This window comes from Sapajus apella, unplaced genomic scaffold (assembly GCF_009761245.1).
Source record: "Sapajus apella isolate SASKATOON/1434 unplaced genomic scaffold, GSC_monkey_1.0 scaffold47, whole genome shotgun sequence".
Lineage (NCBI taxonomy): Eukaryota > Metazoa > Chordata > Mammalia > Primates > Cebidae > Sapajus > Sapajus apella.
In genome coordinates, this window is record NW_022436987.1 from 15,806,824 (window position 1) to 15,829,651 (window position 22,828).

General features: G+C 37.4%; 1 protein-coding gene and 1 pseudogene across 2 annotated transcripts in view; both read left to right on the forward strand.

Annotated features, from left to right (window-relative positions):
• Window positions 1–22,828, forward strand: part of NELL1 (neural EGFL like 1) — an 874,275-nt gene that overhangs the window by 371,871 nt on the left and 479,576 nt on the right. The window lies entirely within an intron of this gene.
• Window positions 18,022–19,995, forward strand: LOC116525226 (annotated as a pseudogene).

Genomic DNA, 22,828 nt, shown 5'->3' on the forward strand with positions numbered 1-22,828 from the left:
AGAGCTGGATGTTGGAGCATTTATGCTCCTTTCCTACTCACCTCTCCAATTTGACTGGTCAGAGTCTGAGACATTTACTGAGCCATGTTTTATTAGATGAGGTAAATCTCTGTAGGAATGGTCTCTGTTTTCTTTGAATTTGCTGAACTTTCACTCTTCCTTGACTCAGCCTCAGTCTTTCTATTTTCTCTCCTTGAAGGGAGTAAGTTAGGCAGGACTTGCCTCAGGCGGTACATTCTCCAGATTGTCTACTTGTAACTAATTGGTCTTTTCTTCGCTAAGGTAGTTTCAGATGTTTAGAATTAGGCTTCCAATGTGGTGGCTGCTAACCACTGTGGTTATTGATAGCCCTTGAAATGTGGTTGGTCAAATTTGAGACGTGTTATAAGCGTAAAATACACACTGCATTTTCATAAATTAATGTGATAAAAGTAAAATAAATCATTAGTAAATTTTTAGTATTGATTACAACTTAGGCTAATATTTAAGCATGATTGGTTACATAAAATATGTAATGAACATTAGCTTTACCCTTTTGAATTTGTTACTGGTAATTACCGAAAAAGTTAACATAGGTGGTTCAGATTTGAGGCTTATATTTCTTTTGGGTAGTGCTGATCTAGAAGCATGAGAAGACTAGAAGGTTCCATTCTCCCTTATATCTAAGCCATAGTTGTCAATCAGTTATTAATAAATCGATTAATTAGAAAGATTTTGGCTGCAGTTTCTTTTCTGTTTCATGAACTAGCTATAAACCAAAGGATGGAAGGAGTGAACTTTGTATCACTTGCCTTCAGTGTTTGAGAGACTGTATTCCAACATCAATTAGTATACTGTACTGCAATTCAGTTCTGGCACTAACCACCTGGAATTAGCATTGACCCTGTAAGCTAAAGGGCACATTCTACAGCAAGGATTTCCTCATTTCAAACCAACTGACTATAACTCTGGGGGTTCTCATGGCCTTCCTTGGGTTTGATAATTCATGAGAACAAATCACAGAATTCAGGAAAGTTCCACAGTTAAGATTATAGTTTGCTTTTTTTGTTTTTTTGGTGTTTTTTTTTTTTTTCTTTTGGGAAAAGAGTCTCTGTCACCCAGGCTGGGTGTAGTGGGAGGATCTCAGTTCACTGCACCCTTTGCTTGCCGGGTTCAAGCTATTCTCATGCCTCCGCCTCCCAAGTAGCTAGGATTAGCGGCATGTACCACCAGGCCCAGCTAATTTGTGTGTGTGTGTGTGTGTGTGTGTGTGTGTTGTGTGTGTGTATTTTTAATAGAGATGGGTTTTCACCATGTTGGCCATGCTGGTCTCAAACTCCCGAGCTCAGGTGATCCCCCTGCCTCAGCCTCCCAAAGTGCTAAGATTACAGGTGCGCGACACTGCTCCCAGGTGACTGTAGTTTACTTATAAAGAATACAAATCAGAAACAGTTAAATGATGAGACACAGAATGTGAGTTCTGGGAGAAGCCCTAGCACAGAGCTTCCATGGCTTCTTCCCCTGGAATCAGGGACCTCCTGTCACACTGAGGTGTTTACCAATCAGGAAGCTCCACGGAGCTTCAGTGCCCAGAGGTTTTGTTCCGGTTTTATTACACAGGCATGATTGAATCATAACCAGTTGATTGAACTCAATCTGTAGTCCCCCTTCTCTCCCTGGAGATTGAGTTGCTTCAAAATCCCAACCCTCTAATTATATGATTCCTCTTTCTAATGACCAGCCCCTACTCTGAAGTTGTTTAGGGGTCCGCCATAAATTATCTCATCAGCACAAACACATGTGTGTTATAGGAGGATCATAAACAACAAAGACACTTCTGTTACTTGAGAAATTTCAAGGATTTTGGAAGCTCTGCCAGGAACCTGAAACAAAGACCAAATTATTTGTAACACAACAGACTGAAAAGCGCTGTGTGAGAAGAGCGAAGAGGCGGAGTCACCAGTTAACTAATGTTTATTGAGCTGCATTTTTTAGACACTTCAAATATATTCGTGAATATCAAACATTCCTGTTCTTGAACCTTACATTCTAACAGGTGAGACAGACAACGATAAACTAATAAATAAATAAATTATAGAAACTGTTGGAAGGTGGTGCTATGGGAGAAAGCAAAAATAGAGATTGTTAGTGTTGGTGTGGGTTGTAATTTACAATACACTGGTCAGTGTAGATCTTGTAGGAGAGTGGCACTGAAGCAAAAACTTGAAGGAAGTGATGGAGTTAGCCTTGCAGCAATCTTGGGGAAGAAAGTTTTAGTCAAGGAAACAGCCAATGCAAAGGCCTGAAGGCAGATATGTTTCTGTCATAGTCAAGACACAGCTAGAACACCATTGCAACCAGAGCCAAGGAAGACAGTGGGAGAGGAGAGAAATAGAGGCAGCAAGGGGCCAGACACTGTAGGGCCTGTTTGGATTTTTTTCTGAGTGAACTCTTCTGTTTGGAGAATGACACTAACTTCCTCTTTAATAAATTTACACAGGCTGCTGTGGTAAAAATGGACTATAACAAGAATAGAAGGGAAACTGACTTTGTCATTTTCTAGGTAGGAGGTGATGGTAGCTCAGAACAGGGTGTTAAGAGAGGAGGGGTGAGAATTGGTCAGGTTCTGGATATGTATTGAAGCTAGAGCCAGTAGGATTTCCTCCGAAATTGAAGTGAGGGATTGAGTAGTCTAAGGTAAGACTGGGCATTGAGTGTCTTCTAGGCTGTGGTAAGAAGTTCAGATTTTATCCTATGAGTGATGAAAAGCCACTCAAGAGTGTAAGCTGAGTGGCCTGATTATATTAGTATGTTATAAAAGTCACTCTGGAGGGTCTATGGAGGAAGGATGGGAAACTGGGGAAAACTGGAGAGTGGGGAGCAGAGAGGTAGCTTTTCAACTCCTTGTAGGTGTTAAGTGCTCTTACGTTAGAGGACCCATCCCATTTCATATTAAACATTAAAATGCACCCACATCTCCTATTAAATAGCAATTTTGCTATAAAATTTTTAAAGCAGTTTAATAATTTTGCTTTTGAAATTATTTGGCCTGGGCTACCCATTAAATTCACAAATGACCTTGATTCCTCCAGCAATCATTATGCATACTTAAGATAAGTGAGAAAATCTGACCTATAAGTTGATTTCAGATATAAATATTTTTTTTACCATTTGTGATTTTTAACAATGTGGAATTTAATGATTTAATGGTGCATTTTGTAGAGAAATCAACACATATTGATTATGTCTGATTATGTTGTTTTCTTTTTATATTTTTGAGCACATGCTTTCTTTTATACAGGTCTCTAAGGTTTTTATAGGCTCCTAAAAAGCTTATAGGCTCATAAGCCTAATGGATTAAATGACTCTGGATACCAGGAGAACAGTTAGAAAGCTGTGTTACCTGAGAGGGACCTTTAAAAGGATCTGGTTTTCACTTGCTTCATAAAGGCAGGATTTTAGAGAAATCCAAGTATTTACCATGTCCTAGGGTTTGTTATATAATTTCTACATTTATTTTTCAGAAGTCACCTTCTGTTTCTTGTACTGCTGATCTTGAACTTGCTAGAATGAGTGGATAATTTTAGTCCTTGACTCAATTTGCTATAATATGGTCTGTTCATGTCACTGTGGCAGTATTTTCCACCCTGATTCAACGAGGATGTCTATAGAATTATTAAGAGGCTGAAAAAAAGACAGAAAACATTGATTTTGTTTTTACCACCCTTGATAATGGATTCTCTCTTTATTTTCCTGATAACCTGGCATTGGATTGCATGCGTTGAATTCAAAGAGAAATCTAGTCCTAGCTATATTATACAGGACTAGATGTTAACTGTGGAGTAAATAATTTGAATGGGACACTGCTCCTTTTAACTCTGAATTCACTTTCAGTTACTATAAAATGGCAAAAGATTTTGCAATGAATCTGCAAAGAAATGTCTGTTCCACATTCAGTTGAATAAGTGCTTTTGTGATTAAATGTTCTGATATGGTATATGCTGTAAAAGAAAGAGAAAATAGTTAAGAAAAATCGAACTAGAATTTTTACAGATAAAATATTTTCCCCTTGTTTTTCAGAATGAATTTGCTAGGACCATATATAAATACTTGTTCCTTTGTAGGAGAAGTCACTCCTGTCTACCCTACATGTTCCTAATTCAGTTGTAATTTTGAATATTACAATTTATCTGATTTGTAGCCTATTCCTGAGTGGTATTCTTAGTTTCGCTTTTAAATGAATTCGGTCCATCAAATTTGATTGTTCTTTTGTGCCCATTTGCTTTGGAGTCCTTGCTAGTAATGAAACAAAAGGCTTTTCAGATGGATATTTGAGTGATGAATCATGACACCTTTTTCCTCTTTACCTTACTTCAAGCTGCCAATCTTTTCACAAAGACTTTGTGTCTTCCCATTCTCTTAGTACTCTGCTCTCATTGCTGTGATAGAAAATCTTAACAGTCAGCACTGACATTGCATTCCTCACATGATCATCTCACATTTTACATGGATAGTTGCCTATGTTGTATTGGACCGAGCGTAGAAAGTTAGCACCAAGACAAAAGTATGCCAGATTGCAGGGTCATTTATTATGCTGGCGACCACAGAGGACTCACGTCTCTCCAACCTGTGGCGTCAAAAGGAGGGTGCCAAGACTTTTTATACCCGAAAAACCACCTTGGGAGTGGGGGTGAGGAGCAGGGATGGGGATGAAAAGGTTTTGGACATTCCAAGGGTTAGGGGATTCTGTAATTCACTTCCTGGGTGGAGACGAGGGCTGGGGGTTGGGGGGGGGCGTCTCCGGACATTCCAAGGGCCAGGGGACTTTTGTCATTCTGTTTGTTACTTCAGTGGTTTACAGAAGTCAAGATAAGCATTTGTTTACACACAGATCTTAGTTATCCTGGGCTGCTTATTTTAGTTATTACTAAATAACTAAAGCAAAGGCTAGCAATTCTGGCACAATATCACACCTATAATAAGTATTTTACTTTTTTCTCTTACTGTATTAGTGGAGTTGGTAGCGGGATGATTTTTTGGCCTTTGTTTTTGTTTTGTTTTAAATATAACATAAAAAGTACAAAAGGAAATAATAAAAAATATGGGCTAGCTAATTTAGACTTTTCAATCCACAAGTTCTTCCTTTCTCTGGGTACGTTGGGCAAGTTAATTTATGTCTCTCTGTGTTCTTCAGCTCACTAATCTGTAAAATAAAGGTTGTTAACATTCATTCAATGTATATTTATTAGAATGCCTATCTTACAGGAAGTGTTCTAGGCACCGAGTATAATAACACTAAATAAAACATTTCCTGGCCCAGCGTGGTGGCTCATGACTTCAATCCTAGCACTGTAGGAGGCTGAGGAGGGCAGAACAATTGAGGTCAGAAATTAGAAACCAGTCTGCTCAGTAACATGGTGAAGCCAGATCTCTACTAAAACTATAAAAATTAGCTGGATGTGATGGTGCATGCTTGTAATCCCAGCTACTTGGGAGGCTGGGGCAGAAGGGACGCTTGAACCCAGGAGGCAGAGGTTGTAGTGAGCCAAGATTGCGCCACTGCATTTCAGCTTGAGCGACAAGCGAGACTGTATCTCAGATAGATAGATAGATAGATAGAGCTCCTACCCTCTTGGAGTTACCTTTTATTAAGGCGTGAATGAGACAGCAAGTGAGACCATCTGACACATAACAGTTCCTTAATATAATGCTATTTCCGTTTACCTTTCCTCCCTTCAACAGTAAGGAATTAGCTTCATAAAAATATATTTATTATTATTATTTTTATTGTTTCATTTTTGTTGGTTGGCTTTCAAATCTGAAAGGGGAATTTGTGGTGAAGTTGTAACTTTTAAACATAAGAGTTCCTAACAAGTACAAGAAAAGGAAATCATTAGGAGAAATTTCTGGACAGCACATTAAGTCAGATGTCCTAGATTCTGACTGCCTGGGAGAGTTAAAACCTTCTAATTTTGCAAAAATGATATTTTTTAAAGTCTTGCATTTTAAAGTAATGTTCAAAAATCTCACTGCTCAGTCTGGGATGTAACACTGTCTCTAATTGGAGTAAGGCTTGCTCTTCTGAGACCTTCTGTATATTGGGAGAAAGACAGCTCACAGTGCTCAGAGGAACATATTCAGAAATGTTTTTGACCAAAGGAAAAATTGACGAAGAAATTTTATGGAGATGAAGTTCTCTTTCCTTGGAGAAAAAAATATGTTAACAAAGGAGTCTGGAAACTAATTGCAGGTGAATTGCAAAATCCTTTGGAGAGCATTAGCTTAGTATATACCATGAATAAGATATATTTCTAACAGTATAATCTATGTTCTTTAACAGATTTGTCACTTTGTTTAGAACTCTATTCTAGGCAGGGCATGGTAGCTCATGCCTATAATCCCAACACTTTGGGAGGCCAAGGTGGGTGGATCACTTGAGGTCAGGAGTTCTAGACCACCCTATACTTCAGCCTGGGCAACAAAGCAAGACTCCATTTCAAAAAAAAAAAAAAAAAAAAAAAAAGAAAAGGAAAAGAAGAACTCTATTCTAGAACTGTATTCTTTAACAGATTTGTCACTTTTCTTGTTTTAAGTAAATTTTTCTCATAGGTGGAGGTGTATTCATTCTGGTATCTGGTGGCCTTTGGGTGTATCCTAGACTCTGTGCCAGGATGAATGAAAGTCTTTGTGCAAGAAGGGCCCTATTGTTATAAATGATGGCTAACATTTCTGGTGTATGTACCATGTGATATGTTTAGTTTTATGTCTTTTACATATATTACCTCATTTAATCATCACAACAAATATTCTCTCCATTTTAGACATAAACATAAAAGGCTTAACTAATTTGCCCAAGACCATCAAGTTAATAAATAATAGAGTCAGAATTTAAAGTATGACCATCTGAGTCAAGTCTGCTCTTTCTGCTTCATTAGATAAATAACACATAATTCTATAAGGATTAGAATCCACTGAATGGCCTAGAATAAATGTAGACATTGAATAGGAACTTGCTATATTGGTCTGACTCTTATTCTCTTCTCACTTCTCTTTGCCCTTCAACACACGTATACACACAGAAACACACATAATACTTGAAAACACATTTGTATGCAGAGATAAATGGGCACAGCCAGTGTGGTGTGGCTGTTGAGAAAAAAGGCCAGTCCACTGATAATGCAGATTGTCTGCTATTGACGATTAGATTCAGGAACCCAAGTGCCTTCAATAGCTATGCAGTATAGCTAGAGGTGCATTGAATAAATACTTGGGGCTGAATTAATTGAGCAGAACTACTTTTTGAATACCTTAAGTTTGCCTGAAGGAAATCTTCAGGACCTTGGAAAGTGCTTAATATTTATTAAATAAATGAGGCTTTGGGGCCTAGGAAGTCCCTAAATTAAGGCGGTGGCAAAGGGACTGGATTAGCCCTAAACACGTGTATATACATAAATGTACACATTTGTTTGGACCGAAATTCTACAGAACACAGCCAGACACTGCTTTTCATTCAGAATTTTTTCTTGTGGAAATGCTCCATTTGGCTCTTGCAATTTGGATTTGAAAGTAGTGAATGTCTGTGTCCACTTGGCAAGAACAGAAGGCCTTAGAATTTGGACACAAGAAGAACAGCTAATGGATGCTGGGCTTAATACTACGTGATGGGATGATCTGTGCAGCAGACTATCATGACACACATTTACCTTTGTAACAAACCTGCACATTCTGCACATGTACCCCTGAGCTTAAAAGTTAGAAATAATTTTTAAAAAGAAAGAAAACAGATGTGTTTGTTCTTCAACTCTTTTGAATGGTTTATTGCATGGAAAACTGTTAAACACAGTATCATCCATTTGCAGTGAGAGCTTTTATAGGTTGTCAACACCACTTAAAGACATCAACAAGTGGAGTCTTTGGATATTACTGCTGGCCAGCATGTGTCTTAATGGAGGGACTGGCACTCTGGTGGGAGGGGGAAGGGAAGGGGAGCAACGTGGGAAGTAAAATCTATGCATTTACTTCAGTAAGTCCCACCCTTTTGTGAAGTTGTTTGACCTGATGTTATCTAATTAAAGCTTCTCTTCCATACAAAGCATTGTGTGGCATACATATTTTAAAAAATAACTTGCTTCTTTATTTGAAGTATCATTTGTAGAATTTTAGTATCTTTCTTGACTAAAATGATTGTGATACTGTAGGGTGGGAATCATTTATTAAGGGCCAGAAGTGTACCCTAAAAAATATGAATTTTTCAGGCAGGAGGTCAGGCTCCCTTCTCAATTTCACCACTTGCTGTCTATGTGACCCTGTTTTTGAAAGCCATGTAACCGTTCTGAGCCTCTTTAAGCTTTAAAAAAGTTGAAGTATGTGGGCACGATGCCCGACACACAGTAAGTGCCCTATAAATCCTTATCTTCATTTCTTCCCTTCTTTCAAATAGATAGACACTCATAGATAATAATGATGCTATCAGGAACCTTGGGCTAAGGTATATCATAGAGACAAAATAGCTTCCCTGCCTGAAGTGACAGGTTTGCTCGTTTCACACCTCAACTAACCTACTTACTGAGTCACTCCAACACTGTTTTTTTTTGAAGTAGTCTGATGCCAAACATATGCTGACAGTGATTTCAATATGGAGCATTGTACTGAATTAAATGAGAAGAAAACTCAAGGGCAGCTGGATGTACACTAATATCTATACATATATTTTCTCTGTGGAGGTTTTCTTATTTAATAGAGATAGAAAATTTCAGAAGTTGAACTGCTCTTATAAAGAAATGAAGGTTTTGAAATTGGTAGATTTGGTGTCTGAGGATCCTGGATAAACTTTAAAGTTTTTATACTCTCCAAATGGTGTTGTAAGTTTGGCTTCTCAGAGACTAAAGTTAGAGACAAAAGGAATTAGAAAGTCAGACAATAGGGCTGATTCAAGAGCAGTGAGTCTATTATTGCTGGTCTGGGGGCTCCATGAGGATTCTGCTACTAAAATTGAACAACATTTTTTTCCTAGTTTGCAGAAGAGTACATTTAATACACAGAATGTGCTTATTATTTTCTAGGTTTGCTTCCATGCTTTTTCTTAATTTTGGCACCTGCTATTTCTTGCCTTTTCCAGAGTCTGGTATGGCCTGAACATATACAATTCAGCACAATATTATTTGAGTATAACATTTCAGTAGTTCATGATGAGTTGTGGAGCACCCAATGACATTCAAGTTAGCATCTCATAAAATCTGAGAATCATTGTCCAAGATATGAACCTAAAGATGTCTTAAAAACCATCTTTAAGTAGGAGTGACCTTAGCCAGGTCAACTATCCCTCTTGCCAGATGGAAAATATCAGAAAAGTATTTTTTCTCTCCCTTATTCTGACAACAGGGAGCTCTACTTGTTATGCTTACTTAAACACTGACAAACATGTCTCCCATTGGAAAGACAGCAAGCTTTTTTTTTTTTTTTTTTTTTGATCACCCCAGCTGTAATGCAGTGGTACAATCTTGGATCACTGCAACTTCCACCTCCTGGCTTCAAGCAATTCTGCCTCAGCTTCCTGAGTAGCTGGGATTACAGGTATGCACTACCACACCTGGCTATTTTTTGTATTTTTAGTAGAGACAGGGTTTCACCATGTTGGTCAGGCTGGTCGCAAACTCCTGACCCTATGATCTGCCCGCCTCAGCCTCCCAAAGTGCTGGGGTTATAGGCCTGAGCCACTGCTCCTGGCTGACACCAAACATTTTAAGGGCTAACTTTTGTTTTTTGACCTCCTGTTTCATATAGTCTAGGTTTGCCTCAGATCTCAGAACAGCAGCATAGCTATGAGGTTAAGAGTGTGGTTTTGCAGGGTGACTTGGTTTTAAGTCCTGCCCGTTTCACTGTGTAATCTTAGGCAAATGTGGGGCCTCAGTTTTATCATTTGCAAAATATAAATAATGGTACCTCTCTAGTGAGTTTGTTGTGACGATAAATAAATTAATAAGCCAGAATTGCATATTATCTTTGGAGAAGTGATCACCTCTGGTTTGAACATTGCAATAACTCCAGTGCCCATAACATACACTCAGTAAATATTACTTAAGTGAATTAATGGATAATGCATCTTAAGCAGTTAGCAACATGCCTAGCACATATTGTCCTCTCAATGAATAGTAAGGATGGCAATAATAATAATGAGAGTTGTTGTATAATTAGCATTAAGTTACTACATCTTTTGAAATATATTTTGAAAAACTAGAAAGAATATTTTGCAGCTGGAAGGAAGAGTGAGGCAGCCTCCTAACATCCAATGACCATTTCATATCAGTATAACTTTGGACAAGTCAGTCTCTGGCCATCTCTTACTTCATAAGGCTAAAGCTTGAGGATAACTGGACTTCCAATCTCCCTCTCTTTCAAACCATGTTTCCAGACTGTTGAGTGACTCCTGGAAGCAGTAGGTGTTTCATGGATGTAGATATCAGGAATCAAAGCTGGGTTCTGAGAGGGAAGAAGATGGAAAGTTCTTTGAGTCCTTTTTGCTGAATGGGTGACTTAATGAGATGGTCAATCCAGGAAGCATTTCTATTTCCTTCTCTTAAATAATGAGTGTCTTTGAGTGAATATATTTACCTTTCTTCTGGCTTGGTGTCTGATGTCTGCATAGGGTTTCCTTTATCTCTGATGGCTCACTTTGTCTCACAAAAATGATCAGAGGTTTTCATTATGCTGCCCAATTTGATAGCAGATGCCCATGAGAAACAAAAATTTGGAAGCTGCAATCTTCTCATTATCATGGGGATTACTTTGCCTTGTCACCAATGCAGAAGAGAATAAATTTAAACTAGCAACTAACATATATTTATCAAGACTTGGTCTAATAACTTGTTTAGCTTTGTTGTGCAAGCCATTTGAGTTTCGAATGTGGCAGATGAAATTTTGGGTAGCTTATGTTGCTAATAGCCAAATGGCATACAATAATCAGAGCAGTAAGTGTGGGTATTATTAAGCACAAGTGCAATGGCCTGAAATAGAATTGCGGAGTGCTTATAAATTACTCTCTTATTATTTGAAGGAAAGAACAATCCAAGTTGAAATATTGAAGCTACACGCAACACAGTTCTCTTACTATTATTGTCCTTTATAAGGTGATCTCTGGGTTTTATTTATAATTCTCAGGTAAGTTGTTTTTTCTCCCCAGCTGCAGACCTTTGACTTGAATTCTATTTTCATTTTAAACATCAATAGTTCATTGTATAAGAGCATTCTTCATACTGCAAGTTCTTGGCATTTTCTATGAGGAACATAGCACAGTAACAATTCTTTATAGGGATGGGAGAAATAAAAAATGACAGACTAAAGATAGGTGGTTAAGTTGTAACAAAACCCAGCATATAAAGCTTGGCAGAGATTTATACGGAGAAACAAAACTACTGTTCATGCCAGAGAAATCAGTAAAGAGGAACTGAAAAAGGAGTGAAGAACGTATGCTTCAAAGCTATAATGAGACTTGGCTGCCTCAGGCAATATCAGTAAGGAATAACATGCCCTAATTTTGTTGTCTTAGAAGCAAAACATTTCTTTTTCTGTTGATTATTTAGAATATGTGCCATTAGCCATATGTGTACATTTTAGTCAGCAATACAGCTGTAGCCCACATTTCATTAACATGTGTTCTACTTCCTGCTTGAATACACAACACCCAGAAATGTGTCCCTGACCTTTTAATCTAGCTTGCTCTTTCTTCCTTCATCATGTATAATACCAAACTCCCTGAACCTTCACCTTCTAGACAACCTCCTTCCTTTTTTTCTCAGTTGCTGACATTGTAGGTGTCTCGTTGTCAATTTAGCAGAAGATGTCTTGGAATAGGGCTTCTTAAAGCCTGGAAATTATGTTGGGTCTGTTTGATATCATCACCTTGGAAACAGATGACAAGCTTTCATCAGCTCTAGCATTTCTTTCATAATATTTAGTAACCATTGTGGCTCTTCTTTGAGTAGATTACTTAGGATTCATCCAGAGTCTTAGTTCCTGGAGATTTTAAAGAAAAAATCAGAGGGTACACATTCCAGGATGGCTTGGGTCAGTTTGCTGAATGGAAGAAGGAAAAATACAGATATACACCAATTTTGAGTCCACTGCGGTCTGACAATTTTGGGAATCTATGGTTAGTTATACATGTATGTCAGCAAGTACAGCTGATCTAGTGAATTAGTTGATTTTCAAGTTGAGCCAAGGAAATGCCAGCCCTTTGAATCTGCAAGTTTTCATGGGTAGGGCAAGACCTTGATGCTTAAAGCCCATGTATGGAATCATAGCTGTATGTAATCAAAGACCACTTGGTGGTTCTGAAGGTAATACAAGCTCACAGAACCAAATGTTGTTATTAACAAGCACAGTTAGGGAAGGCTTCCTGGAGGAAGTAGCATTTGCAATGAGATTTGAAGGAAGTAAAATGAAAACATTAAAAGTAGTTGAGTTGTTTCATTACTTTACATTTTAGTAATATATATCTAAACATTACTTCTGTTGCTAGATTCAACCAATTAATTTGAGTGCTATAAATAGAAAATGAATCATTTTTTTCAATTACCCGTTTAGAAATATACAGAGAGAGTGGAGGTAATTTTAAAGAGGCCTTTTTTAGGCAAAGGAAAAAAAAAGGTCTAAGCTAAAGCATATAGGGAAACTACCTCCTTCCAACAGGTGTTGAAGATAAAGTAGTCAGGAGTTTAAAAAAATGAAATTACATACTGGAGAACTAGAGGAAGGCTGGAAAAGGCAGTCTTTAAGGCTTATTAGTTGAGGATAAGTTTTTGTGTCAAATTACATTTCTAAGAGAATAAAGTTCTTGCAATTCAAGGTGTGGTTCTGGGACCAGTAACATCAGCATAAACTGGGATTCTATTAGAAATACATAATCTGTGGACCCTCCCAGACCTACTGAATCAGATTCTGCATATTAACAAGACTCCTGGGTCATTTGTATGCACTTTAACATTTGAGAAGCAGCAGCATTCTTAGGTGGACAGCCTGTTATAATGCAGCGGTACCCAGCTGATTATCAGCAGAATCATCTAGGTGGCATTTGTTAAATTTAATTAATAATTTTTAAGAGTATTTCAGATCTAATGAATCAGAAGTTGGGGTCTGTGGTGTGAGGAGGTTGTAGAAATTGTATTATGTACAATATAATACAATTATATATGTTTCTATATTTCAAAACTCTCCACAGGCAATTCTGGTAATCCAGGTTTGGAAGCTGCTGATGTATGAGACTAGAGTAGTGATTCTTAACTCTAACTGTTCATTAGTATTATTTGTGAATTTTTTTTTTAGACAGAATCTCACTCTGTCACCCAGGCTAGAGTGCAATGATGCGATCTCTGCTCACTGCAACCTCCACCTCCCAGGTTCAAGTGATTCTCTTGCCTTAGCCTCCTGAGTAGCTGGGATTATAGGCACATGCCACCTCACCCAGCTAATTTTTGTATTTTTAGTAGAGATGGGGTTTCAACATCTTGGCCAGGCTGGTCTTGAACTCCTGACCTTGTGATCCACACGCCTCAGCCTCCGAAAGTGCTGGGATTACAGGTGTGAGCCACCGCACCTGGCCTATTTGTGAATTTTTTTAAAAATTGTAATGCTAGGGTCAGTCCTCCAGAGATACTAATTTAATTAGTCTTAGGTGGAATTTACTGGTGTGTGTGTGTGTGTGTGTGTTTTAAAAGCAGACTTACTGATATATAATTTATCTAACACAAAGTTCAGCCATACAGCAACTTTTTGGAAAAAGCTTTCCAGATGATTCTGACATGCAGCCAAGCTTGAGAACACCTGGAGAAAGACTAGCAGGAGCCTATTTTATACTCCCATTGGGAAACAAAGAGATCTGATTTTCGGTAGGGTCAGTGAATGATGTATGTATGGATGTGTGAGGCTAAGATGTAGGGAGAAATTCAGAGAATTCTCTGAGGTTGAATTAACAGGTTTTAAAAATTAATTTTGCATGGGCAGAGAACGAATTCAATAGTCTAGGATTATGTCAGTTTCCTTTACCGACTGGATGGATAGTGACACCTGTGGGCTTACGTCCCTCTTTCCTATGTAGGGCTCATTTTTATACAGTGATTAGGGAGATGGCTTGAGGTATAAAATATTTAGACTTTCAGGTTATTTATTAAATTCAACATGACAAATTTGGTAGGAAGGAGCAGCAATAGGTATACTATACCCAAGGAACTCCTGAATACTGGAACCTAGTACCTTTTAAATCTGCAATTAAAAACAATCTATGTTGTGATCTATCCATTGCCTGTTGCACAGGTCCTTCCTCATACCTCCATATATCTTCCTTAAAGGTGGATTGATAACAAGTACATGTATTGCTCTCCTCTGAATGCTCTTTGTTTACACATGCCTGTTTTTACTATCATATCACCAGCAAGAGGCAGGAGCTTCAGGCTTGAGTTAACCATGAGTGGCTCATTCTCAGATCAGTCTTTGCTTTTTTGTTTTTTGAGACAGAGTCTTAGTCTGTCACCCAGCCGGAGTGCAGTGGTACAGTGATGGCTTACTACCGCCTTGATCTCCTGGGCTCAAGTGATTCTCCCAACTCTGCCTGGAAAATTTTTATTTATTTATTTTTATTTTGTAGAGATGGCATTCCATTATGTTTGCTCAGGCTTATCTCAAACACCTGTGCTCAAGTGATCCTCCCACCTAATCTCCCAAACATCTGGGATTACAGGCGTGAGCCAGCATACCTAGCCTAAGATCAGTCTTGGACAAGCCCTCAGCTCTACAGTGTTTTCAACTCGCTTCACTCTTGAATTCATAAGAATGTAAATTTCCAGCAATTTTCTCCTTATCTTTTATTTTTTCTGTAATGGCTCATGGGGTACAGAGTTGAGAAGTATCATTATTAAGCATGGTCAGGAGATAATCCCGGTCCTAGAACAATAGGAATAATTGTTGGAATCTATTAGAACCTCTCATTATGTATCTCTTGGAATTTTATTGATTCTGAGCAAATTCTTATAAACACATACATAACTGGACTCTTTAACTGTTAACTAAGGATGACTAAACAGTTTTCCAGAGTCTGGGGGAAGTTTTATTGACACTAATGCTTATGAGTTGGATTGAGAACCACAGCTGTTGAAATGATCTTTTATTCTCTGTATGAGATTGGCACAGCTAATAGAAAAGGATTGGAAGCAGGCTCAAGCCAACCCATTAGTGTTTAGCATGGGTGAAATTCCACATCAACCAGATATGGGGCTGACCCTGTGTAACACGGATATCACATGCTAAGGTGGAGGGAGTCAGATTTTCCCCTCAGATGCTCTTCATTGGCCCTTTTGCCTACTAGAGATTGTAACTGTAAACAAGGTTTGGGACATCGTTGAGATCTGTGATTACGTCACACACAGTTGTGGAGGCAGGGCTGATGGAGAAAGTGACCTGGAAATAGTACATGTGTTTGGAATTAGGACTTTTCGTAGGTTAAATTGGTTAAAGAAGGACTTCAAACTCTCTCAGTTTCCTAGGACAAAAATCCTTCTTAGAGTCACAGAACCAGATAGTGGAGATTAGAAAAGACACTATCACTGGCCAGCAGAGCTGTATTTGATGACTGGGCAAAGGTTTATTCATGTTGCTATAATTTGAATGCTTGTGCCCTGAAATCTTATGTTGAAATTTGATCCCCAGTGTTGGAGGTAGGGCATAATCAGATGAATGTCTTGGTGCTGTCCTCTTGGTAATGAGGGAGTTCTTGCTTTATTAGTTTTCATGAGAGCGGGTTGTTAGAAAGAGCCTGACACCTCCCTGTCTTTTTCTCTCTCTGCTTGCTTCTCTCTCTCTTAACTGTGTGATGTCTGTACATGCTGACTGCCTTCCCTGTCTGCCATGAGTGGGAGCGGTCTGAGGTCCTCACCAGTTGCAGATGCTAGCCTATGCTTCTGTATAGCTTGCAGAACCATGAGCCAAATAAACCCCTTTTCTTTATAAATTACCCAGTCTCAGAATTTTTCTTTAGAGCAACACAATGAACTAAGAGACTTGTCAATCCGCCTTCCAATTTTAAATATGGAAAGGGCAAATAATAGCACCCAGTAATCACTAGTTGTTCTCTGTTCCTTTAAAGATGCATAAAAAGGAAAATAAATGGGATAATTTAAAAATTCACCTGAGTAACATGACAATATTATTCTAAAGACATAGAGGAAATACATACTCTTGTAAATGATGCTTTACAGGAAACAAAAGGCAATTTAGATGCTATCTCATTATGATAGGAAATAAAGATATATGATCACAAGAAGATATCAGAATGCTATAAAAAGCCAATAAGCCATAAAAAGTCAATAATCTGAGATGATAGTCATCTTGACTGAGAGGAAGAAACCACTACAAGAATATTGAAAATTCAAGAGCAGAATTAGGGCCAGGAACAGTGGTTCATGCCTGTAATCACAGCACTTTGGGAGGCTGAGGCAGGTGGATCTCTTGAGGTCAGGAATTCGAGACCAGCCTGGCCAACATGGTGAAACCCTGTCTCTACTAAAAATACAAAAATTACCCTGGCATGGTGGCATGTGCCTGTAATCCCAGCTACTTGGGAGGCTGAAACACAGGAATCGCTTGAACCTGAGAGGCAGAGGTTGCAGTGAGCTGAGATCACATCACCGTGTTCCAGCCTGGGCAACAGGGTGAGACTCTGTCTTGGGTGAAAATAAAAAAAGAGCAGAATTAAAATTCCCGTACTGTAATATAAATAAATAACACATTACAAATATAACTAATGGTAGATAATTCAAAATTAAGAAGTTGTCTTTGAAAGCATAGGGAAAGACAAAAAAAGATGAGTCTGAAGGTAGCAGATAAGATACAGCCACAGCAGTGCTTCTCAAATGAGACATACCAAAATAATATAGATTAGTAAATTATATAATAATAGGTTATAAAGCTGAAACATACATTCATCTGTAGAACACAGACTTTGGCTAACAATAATAGAGTGTTACACCTAAGTACATCCTGATGATGTTTTCAAAGGTAAACAATTGTTTTCAAGTATACAAAATTCTATAGAGGAGGAAATAAGAATGAAAAGTATAGCCTCAAAGAAACAAAAATCTGGTACGTCCCAAAGCTTTTCTCTGCAAAAGAAACCAAAAGATAAAAGATAAATGCTACTACATTTTGGTGGAGAAAATTATGTGATTCAATGAATAATTCCAGCCAAATTTTTCTTTCTATATGATGATAATAGAAAGTTTAAGAGTTCAAAAAACACACTGAATAAGGCACTTCACATACCAGGGGGTAATTTAAAATAATGACCCCAAGAATAAGTGCTTCGTTAAAGACACAGAAAAGAATATCAAAGCCAGTTGCTTATAGAAGAGAGCTAAAATAATTGTTTTAAATAAATTAACTGCTAAGGCAGAACATATTAAAAAGAAAATATAAATCTAAAGAGAAAAATGTCCCATAGGAAATAGGGGGTTGTGGTACAATCACAAAGGAAAATGAATACATATGAAGTTTCCTATTTCACATGTAAGTCTAAGGTGATATATTGCTCTACAACCACCGATATGTCTCTATATCTTCACATAGAAACATACACAGATATACACACATGTATACATACGTACTGCATGTGTATGTGTGTATGTGTATATTATCTCATATGTATAAAATGTATGAGAGAGCATGGGGAAGAAGATAAGATTAAGGTGTTGGAAATCTTAAAAGTGAATTCTAATAGAATTAAAGATACATTAGTTTTCCAAATCACCACATCAGGTACAAGCAAATTAATCATAGTCCTCTTCATAAAACATTTAGATATTTTTAAAATGGCAGGGCAGCCTATAATATAGAATGTCAAATATTAAATACAAAATATTAACTATATGGTATAATTAAATATAAATGGTTTAGCTTCCTACTTATAAAGCAAAAACTATGCATTTGTATTTTTAAAATCAACATTAAATTATAAGACTAATAACTAAAAAAAAAAAAAAAAAGAAAAAAAAATCCCAGAATTTGGCAAATTATAAAGCAATTCTGAACAGAAAGAATGTAGGGGATGTAATATTAATATCTATAAAAATAGAATTCAAGGCAAAAAGCATTAAAAGAATTGTGAATAGACAATATTGATGAAAGGGAAAGTTCATCATACAGACATTATAGATATGAATCTGTGTTCACTAATAAAACATGAAAACACATAAAGCAAATATCTTAGACAAGCAAGGAAGATTGGCAGAAACAGAATTGCAGTGGCAGATTTTAATACACCATTCTCAGTTTGTAACAAGCAACATGGAAAATAAATACAAGCATAAGGATTAAATAATTCATAAAGGTGAATTACCACATATATCTCAAAATTTGTACCCTATAGAGAATATTCCTATTTTTCAGGTGTTCGTGGGACGTTACCAACAATGATAATAGAAAACACTAGTCATGTTTCTAAACCAGGAATTATTCAGGCTATACTTTTTGACATCTAGCATAGTAAAATTCTGAAAGAATGTCAAAAGTTTCTACAAACCAAGAAACCACAACTACTCAGAAACATATGGTAAAGTAAATCTCGAGTGTTCTGCCTGCTTTGGGACTAGCGAGGAGACTCCTGCTCTGGTTCTCGGACTTCCCCAGCAGCATGGCCCCCAAACGTCAGTCTCTACTCCTGCCTCAAAAGAAGAAACCAAGACCATCTCCTGCTCTGGGACAGGAGGAGGCATCAGCCTCTGCAGGCTTGCTGAAGAAGGGAGAGAAAAAACAGCAAGAGGCAATTGAACACATTGATGAAGTACAAAATGAAATAGACTTAATGAACAAGCCAGTGAGGATATTCTAAAAGCAGAGCAGAGGTGTAACAAACTCTGCAAACCATTTTTCAGAATAGGTCAGAATTGATTGCCAAGACCCCAAATTTTTGGGTAACAACATTTGTCAACCATCCACAAGTGTCTGCACTGCTCTGCACTGCTTGGGGAGGAGGACGAAAAGGCACTGCATTATTTGACCAGAGTTGAAGTGACAGAATTTGAAGATATTAAATCAGGTTACAGAATAGATTTTTATTTTGATGAAAATCCTTGCTTTGAAAATAAAGTTCTCTCCAAAGAATTTCATCAGAATGAGAGTGGTGATCCATCTTCAAAGTCCACCAAAATCAAATGGAAATCTGGAAAGGATTTGGCAAAATGTTCAAGTCAAATGCAGAATAAAGCCATCAGGAAGAGGCAGCATGAGGAACCAGAGAGTTTCTTTACCTGGTTTACTGACCATTCTGATGTAGGTGCTGATGAGTTGGGAGAGGTCATCAAAGATGATATTTGGCCAAACCCATTACAATACTACTTGGTTCCGGATATGGATGATGAAGAAGGAGAACGAGAAGATGATGATGTTGAAGAGGAGGAAGGATTAGAAGATATTGATGAAGAAGGGGATGAGGATGAAGGTGTAAATGAAGATGATGAAGGGGAGGAAGGACAGAACGATGAAGGAGATGACTAATAGAACACTGATGGATTCCGACCTTCCTTTTTAAGAAATTTCTCCAGTCCCTGGGAGCAAGTTGCAGTCTTTTTTGTTTATGTTTCTTTTCCCTCTTGTGCTCAGTCACCCTGTTCTTGAGGTCTCTTTTCTCTATCCCATGGTTCTCAACTTATTCTGGGGGGAAATACTTTGAGCAGAATGCAATGGGAAAAGAGTTTCTAACCCTTTCTGTTCAAAATTCATTTTTATTCCTTCCTGTCTTAACAAAAACTGTATGGGATCGACATCACCAAGTTCTGTGGGAAAAAAGAAAAACCTGCTTCCTTCCCTCTGCTGGAAGTTGGAGGGTGTAGGCCCCTTTGTAGAAGTGCATGGAATTCTAGCTTTTTCCTCCTTTCTCTGTATATTGGGCTCAGAGAGTATACTGTGTCCCTGCGTGAATAAGGACAGTTAGCATTTACCAACATGTATCTGTCTACTTTCTCTTGTTTAAAAAAAGAAAAAAAAAAAAAAAACTTAAAAAAATGGGGTTATAGAAGGTCAGCAAAGGATGGATTTGAGATGCTCAGGTGGGTTAAGCGGGCATTTTAACAACATGGCTTCTACTTTGGCATGTTTAATTGTGACATTTTACAGACATCCTTGCAGTTTAAGATGACACTTTAAAAATAAATTTTCTCCTAATGATGACTTGAGCCCTGCCACTCAATGGCAAAATCAGCAGAATCTGTAGGATCTTATTTGGAATTGACATTCTCTGTTGTAATTTTGTTCCTGTTTCTTTTTAAATTTTCTTTTTGTTTCACTGGAAAGGAAATATGATGCTCAGTTTTAAATGTTAAAAATGTACAAGTTGCTTTGTTACAATAAAACTGCACGTGTGCACGCACACACACACATACACACAAAGTAAATCTCCTAAATAAATTGTTCAAAGAAAAAATAAAACATGAGTAATAAATTATTTAGAATTACTAAAATATATGAAAATAAACACAATAGTATATGCCAGGCTTTTACATAGCCAAAACTGTATTTTGAAATAAATTTATATCTTTGTATACTTTTGTCATTCTAGGAAGTATAGTCTATAGCACTGACTAGAGCAGAAGGTAAATTATTGGAAATAAAGTTAAGGAAAATTGAAAGGGGCAGTTACTAAAGTGCTATGAATGCCACTTACAGTAGAAGATAATAAAGTTTCTAAGATAGTGGAGTGGGTGGCACTTTTTGAAAGTGATTTCTGGATGAGGAGGGGAATAGATAATTGGTAGATAAAATGATGACCTGGTTTTGAACCTTCTGATGTCTGATTCGTTACTACATTATAACAAGGTAATAATTATAATGGCAGTAAATATTTTGATTAAGGGCTTGAAATGTCCTAGGCACTGTGTTAAATGCTTTACAAGTATTATCTCAATGAATTGTCATTATATTCCTATGCCTTTAAATTGAGTACATACCTAAGTCTTATTTTTTTCATTTCAATGATATATAATGGTTTTATTTTAAAAAAGCAATGCAAGGCCAGGTACGGTGGCTCATGCCTGTAATCCAAGCCCTTTAGGAGGCCAAGGTGGCAGATCATGAGGTCAGGAGTTCAAGACCAGCCTGACCAATATGGTGAAACCCCATCTCTACTAAAAATACAAAAATTAGCTGAGCATGGTGGTGTGTGCCTATAGTCCCAGCTACTTGGGAGGCTGAGGCAGGAGAATTGCTTGAACCTGGGAGGCGGAGGTTGCAGTGAGGCAAGATTGTGCCACTGCACTCCAGCCTGGGAGACAAAGCAAGACTCTGTTTCAAAAAAAAAAAAAAAAAAAGCAATGCAGCACCTCATAAAAATTTAACTTGTAAAAGAGATTATTGAATTAAATGTTTTAATACATCTACCTCTTACCTATCTCAGACCACCAACAGCCCTTCGTAGAAAAGAATTACTTTTCTTATTTCTTGGATGCCCTTTTATGATCTGGCATGCATATTTGGAAAATATGTTCATATATGTTTATGCATATAAACCTTTTTATTTATAAATTACAGGCGTATTATATATTGTTAAATACCTCCTTTTTCACTTAGTATGTTGGATATCATTTCGTGAGCAACATATAGAATCATACTATATTTTTATATGTCTATATTGTATTCTTTTTGTGGCCGTGGCAGGATTTATTTAAACAGACTACTATTGGTGAATATTTTAGTTTTTTGCCAGATTTACTTCTAAAAAGAACATTTCAGTGAATAAACTTGTACCTATCTCTTTGTGCACATGGTGCATGCATGTGTTTATCTGTAGAAAAAAAAATCTTGTACGTGGATTACTAAATATATCAAAGGTATGTGCATTTTAAATTTTGATATTCCCAACTTGCTTTCCAAAGAATGTACAACAATTTACATTTTTAATAGCAACATATGATAGTACACTTCCTCAACAACAAAGTACTATAAGATTATGTGACTTTTACCAATCTGTTATATATTACACACACACACACACACAGACACACACACACACACACACACACACACACACAGATAAAATGGTACCTTATTTTAAATTGATCTTCTTTGAGCATCTTTTTTTTTTTTTTTTTAAAACAGGATCTCCCTCTGTTGCCCAGGCTGGAGTGCAATGGCACGATCTCAGCTTACTGCAACTGCCACCTCCTGGCTCAATCGATCCTCCCACCTTAGCCTCTTGAGTAGCTGTGATCACAGGCATATGCCACCACAGCTGGCTAATTTTTGTATTTTGATTACAGACAGTGTTTCACCATGTTGGCCAGGCTGGTCTCAAACTCATGGGTTCAAGTGATCCTCCTGCCTCAGCCTCTTGAAGTGCTGGGTTACAGGCGTGAGCCACCATGCCCAGCCTTGAGCATCTTTTCACGTGTCTGAAAGTTTCTTGTATTTCTTTTTCTGTGAAGCGTGTTTTTTAACAATCTCTTTTTCTGTTAGGTTTTTAAATTTATTTCTTACTGATTTATATGAACTCTATGTATATAAGAAATTGTCTTTTTTCCTCTCATATGAATTGCCTTTTTTTTTCTATTTCTTTTTGGGCTTTGTCGATTTCCTTTTTTTTTTTTGGCAGAACAATAGGTATCGTTGTTATTGCTACCATTTTAAAAATGAGAAACCAAAGCTCAGCGGCATTTGGTAACACAATCAAAGCCTAATTTATCTAATTCTAATGTCTACATTCTTAGATGCTATATAATTCTGCCTCCTAATGTTTGAACACTTAAACATTATTTTTACCTTAAGACAAAGATAGCTGTCAGACATACCATATACCTGATGTCCATGAAGGTAGGTG